Below are 5,069 nucleotides of genomic sequence, written 5' to 3' on the forward strand. Positions count from 1 at the left end.
AGAGGGCTGTGGGGAGCAGGGTCGGTGTGCAAGGTCAGATGCTGAGAAGCTGCATCCAGAACTGGCTCTGGTTCTATGTCATCCAGATACTTTGTATTTTGTCTGGAAAAATTAAAGAGTTTTGTGGACTTTAGTTTTATTTCTGTATAAAGTAGTTAGTTTAATCCTAGAGTTCATGGATCATTGACACTACCTTGAATAATCCTTTGAATAGCGATTATTAAGGAACGTTTATTTAACCAAATAGGTATATCTGTAAGGCTTCTCAGATGGTGCTAGTCGTAAAGAACCCACCTGCCAATGCAGGATACATTAAGACACGAGTTCAATCCCTGAATCGGGAAGATCCCCTGGAGGAGGCATGGCCACCCACTCCAGCACTCTTGCCTGGAGAATCCCATGGACAGAGGAGCCTGGTGGGCTACAGTCCATGGGGTCGCAAAGACTCGGACAGGACTGAAATGACTCAGCATGCATGTATATCTATCTATCCATATATATATATATATGCATAAAATTATATTTAAGTTTTAGTGTAATATAGTGCCTGTAATAAGTACTATAGAGTTCATTTCTTTGTAAGCCCATCAATTTCATGAAGGAAAGGTGTATTTTGATCCTAGCATCCACTCCTGTTAGAGACATTGAAAACTTCCCAGAACATTATCTGCTAGTTCCCAACTTAGGAGAGGGAAAAACACTTCACCTCCGTTTGCTTAGCAACACCAAGCAGCTTCGAAACCAGCTCTCTTCGCTCCCACCGTAGAAACGAGCCTTTAATGAAGGTCTGCCAGTTGACAGCTTCTGCCTGTTAGTCCGTTATTTCCAGCCTAAGTGTTAGAGGAGAGACTAAGCCAGTAGGTCTTTTAATGAGTTTCCACAATTATCAGAGAGAGAGAGAATTCTCTGAGGTTAAATAACTGAAACAGTGATTGACCTTGGTCTTCTTCTTCAATTCAGGTATAATTAATTCCTCAGCTGCTTACACATTGGTTGCACTATGGAGATTCACATATTCCTGACCTTGGTCCAGACTTTATCTCTTTTGCATTAATTGCCTAGGAATGTTGCCCACAAAGGGAACACCATCACCTCAAGTGAGGTTGATTAGTATATGCTTACATTGCAAACTTTCCCAAAATAGATTGGAATAAATTCAAGGTTGTATGCAGGAAGGAAATTACCTTTGCTATCTATAGAGTTGATCATATATTATATTTTTCATTAACTTTTTGAGTGCATGATTTAATTGTTTGAAACATTCTACCAATTTTTCATTTATACTTTATCTATAGCTACAATTTTTGAGTTTTCTGGTGTTCCTTTATAAGTAGCTTGATTATGGACCTGTGTACTAAAAAGTAGACATAAGCTATATAAGTATTTTTCATTGAAAACAAGATAATCATTTTTATATAATTTCCAAAAAAAAAGCACTCAATTAAAACAGCTGGACATTAACAAACAAAATTGCTTATGTTTATATCTGAATTATGATTTTGAAAAGAAAAATAACATATGTATAATCCCTGTACAGAAAATTTAAAACAAGACTTCCCTGGTTTCGAGTGGTTAAGACTCCACACTCCCAATGCAAGGGCCACAGTTTCAATTCCTGGTCTGGGAAGATTCCTCATGCTGCATGGCCAAGAAAAAAGGAAAGAAAAAGAGAGAACTGAAAGGTTTAAGAGTGTTGGCGGAGAGAATGAGATTATTAAAAAAGGTTTAAGAGTGTCGACAGAAAGAATGAAATTATTAAAAAAAAATTTAAAACATAGTGATAAAAGCAAAGATATCCAAACTCATCTGAATGTCTTCTCACCAATAAGGTAATTGGTTTAAAATGATTTTCCCTAGTATTTCATCACATGAGTATGCTTTTTATAAATGGCAATAAGGCCATATGTTAAAGTTTACCATTTTATTATTTCTAATCTAAAAATTTGATATTCTTGACTTATGTGTCTTCATATTCATAATTTTAATTTCCATATTATATCTCAATAGATATTGGTAACATAATTAATTAGTTAATTAATTATTCCCCCATAATTAAGCTTTCTTTTTTCATGTCACACTAAGATCGAGTTTCTGTGTATCAATAGTTTTCCATGCTTTTGCGTTATTTTCTTAGAAGAGAGTCCAGCATGTTTTCTATGGTAATAGAAGTTATAAATAATTTTGTAACACTTGCTATATATTGTCAAATTGCTCAAGATAAAAAGTTATATGTCACTATAATACTATAAGAAAAATGCCATTCCAATTTTCAATTGCTACCATAATTCCTTTATCACATACATATTAATATGAACAATATTATCATTGTTATCTTTATCTTTAACACATAAAAATGTCAAATTGTTTTGATTTGTTTCCTTTATCATTAGATTTTCCATTTTTTAATACAATGCTATTAGTACTTACTCTTTAACACTTATCTATTCAGGCTCTTAACTTCCACTGTTTAAGAGCCTAAAGTTTCTCTTATAAATATTGCAAATATTACACTTACAAAATAATGTCTTTTGTTTTCATTTTTACAGTAATTATGTTTCAATGTGATTTTTCATTTTTATTTATTTGTTGGGAAGATTAAAGGAATTACAGATGCTTTAAACTTTTAAGGAGTCAAATGTATGTCTATGTATGTTTAAAATTTATATATCATTTTTATGAGCAGTCATCCCCCTTTTCCTTTATGTACCTGTTCCTTACACTGTGTCTTTTTTAATGATGAAGTTGCTTCTATGGACTGATTTTTTTTAATATTTGAAATTCCATTTGAATTAAGTAATGAGAATTTCCAGAAAAACAGAATCTAGATGTGGAGAGAAAGTGGGGTGGATTTTAAAGATTTGGCTCTTGTGGGTAAATCTGAAATTCTCAGTACATTAGGCAGGTTGGAAATTTTGGCAAGAGTTGATATTGAAAGGGTGCAGAAAATATCACCCAAACTATGCTTTGGTGGTACAGTAATTATTTTGAGCTGGTTGTTTTTAAGAAGCCAGCACAGGAAAGGCTCTGAAAACCAGGCAGAAGTGACACTTCTGTAAGGGACAAGAACACTTATACGGGAAATCGTCTTTTTAAGGACATCTCTCTCTAAACCAGGAAGAGGAGGATGACAAATCTCTAGGAACTTATCAATAGAGGAGGCACGGAACTAACCCTCCCGAACAGCCATATCCTTCCTTACTGCACTTTGCCTGATAAACTCTCACACCAGCACCCCCTCCCCTAACTGCCTCCCCCGCCCCCCAGCGTCTCCTCTCTTTAGCTGAAGACAGTGTTTAACGTGGTGGCTTGGACCATTTGGGAGAGTTACTGGGTTTACTAGATGTCTCCCATGTGTAAAAAATATATACATGTTATTAAACCTTTGCTTGTTTCCCTCCTATGAATCTATCTGCCTGTTATTACTAGGGTTCTCTGTAATAATAGAAACTAGAACGGTAGAAGGAAAATTGTTGTTCCTCCTCTACAGTTTGGCGACCCATGATGTGACTTGCCAAGACGACATATTCCCTCAGAGCCTGCAGACCGAATCCTGGAAAACATGGTCGCTGGCCAAGGGAAACGTTTTTACCAGTCAGTTCTCCTGGCTCTCACGCTGCAGTGCTCAGTTGGGAGAGGAAGATAAAAATCGAATCTTGCCTTTTCCTTTCCAAATGCAGGTTGGAAGGAGAAAATATCAGCGGCAGCGCTGCTCTGGTTTTCTACTGATCCTTTTTCCTTCCAAAGCTGGTCTTTACTTTTTCCCCTTGGCTTTTGTGTTGTTCATCGTAAGGATGAGACCCACAAGCCGGCTGTATTTTCCTCTCCTCTTATTCTTGTCTTGAGAGCTTGGCTTCATGACCATGATGATGTTCTCTGGTTGCTGCCCATCAGAGTTCTATGCCTGTTGTTGGTGTGCATCTGGCAGACAGCCACGCAGGCTGTGGATCTGGGAAGCAGTGTTCTCTTTGTCCCAGTGTGCCAGCTCTCAGGAGAGTTTGTTATAAGGGGTTTCAGTCCACAGGGGGTCTTTGTTGTCTTGTCAGTGCTGTAAAAGTCCCATGCCAGAAGTACCCACCTGGTGCCACAGATGAGTGTTACCCTAATGGGAGGTGCCTCGTGTTCCAGTGGGAAACCGGAATCCCTGTTTTCTCGTTTTCATGGCAAACTGAGGGCACTGTTTCCATGACGCCACTCACACTGCCCGTGTCAGAGAAGGTTTTGTCCTTACAGGCTAAGTTCGTGAGTGAACGTTCTGGATCTAGTGTGGGCAGCATCTTTGGGGATATCTCTTATAGCCGCGGTTATAGCCATAAAAAGGCTTAGTGGTTTGAGTCACTACTTCAATTAATATAAGATCCTACTCATCAATGGCCAGATGATGGCTCTTTTGAATTGAAAATACTTCTATATTAAAAAACAGTACAGAATGCTCATCCTGAACAATTGCCTTATTGGTACCAATGGAAAGATTAAATAGAAAAGGAGACTCAAAGGAGCAGGGCAGCTGGCCTTAGGGACTTTCCTAACAGGATGAAACCGGAAAGCCTTTCTTGCCTCTGCTACCGTCTCTACACGCAGAGAGGAGCTGGATCAGTGGCCACTCACAGTTGACATGGACCCCATGTACAGAGATCCTGCTTGCTTCTAAGGAATGTTCTTCCCACCCATGACTGCACTCTACCAAGCCAAACAGACCCTGGAATTTTCCCTTAAAGGAAAAAAATGACTGTAATTTCCTCCAGGCCCTCCTGCAAATGATCAGAGAATGGATCACCTTAAAACCAAGGATCAGGTCAGACTGAAGAAATAGTAGAGACCTTTCCCCCAAAGGTGGATTGATCTGAGTTTGAATTGTACAGTCAAAAGGAGGAGAGCATTTAAAGGCCTCTGTTGAATGCTTTACACAGACATTATAAAGCCATACCTCATTAAACACTAAAGCTCTAGAACAGGAACCTTTTGATTTCCACTTCAGTCGAAAGGCTTCTCCCTGATATAAAGAAGCAAACTGAAGATAATGTAGTTGGATGGGCAAGTCAGCCCCATGACATCATTAAGGCTGCAAGCCA

At 38.4% G+C, this 5,069-nt stretch overlaps 1 long non-coding RNA gene across 1 annotated transcript in view; it reads right to left on the reverse strand.

Annotated features, from left to right (window-relative positions):
- LOC120865692 overlaps positions 1 to 1,460 on the reverse strand; it is a 13,691-nt gene extending 12,231 nt beyond the window's left edge. The window contains exon 1 of the long non-coding RNA XR_005721484.1: positions 707 to 1,460. This is a non-coding gene — a long non-coding RNA (uncharacterized LOC120865692). The remainder of the gene's footprint in view (positions 1 to 706) is intronic.
- Positions 1,461 to 5,069: the final 3,609 nt, after the last annotated feature.

This window comes from Oryx dammah, unplaced genomic scaffold (genome assembly GCF_014754425.2).
Source record: "Oryx dammah isolate SB20612 unplaced genomic scaffold, SCBI_Odam_1.1 HiC_scaffold_7, whole genome shotgun sequence".
NCBI classification, from domain to species: Eukaryota; Metazoa; Chordata; class Mammalia; order Artiodactyla; family Bovidae; genus Oryx; species Oryx dammah.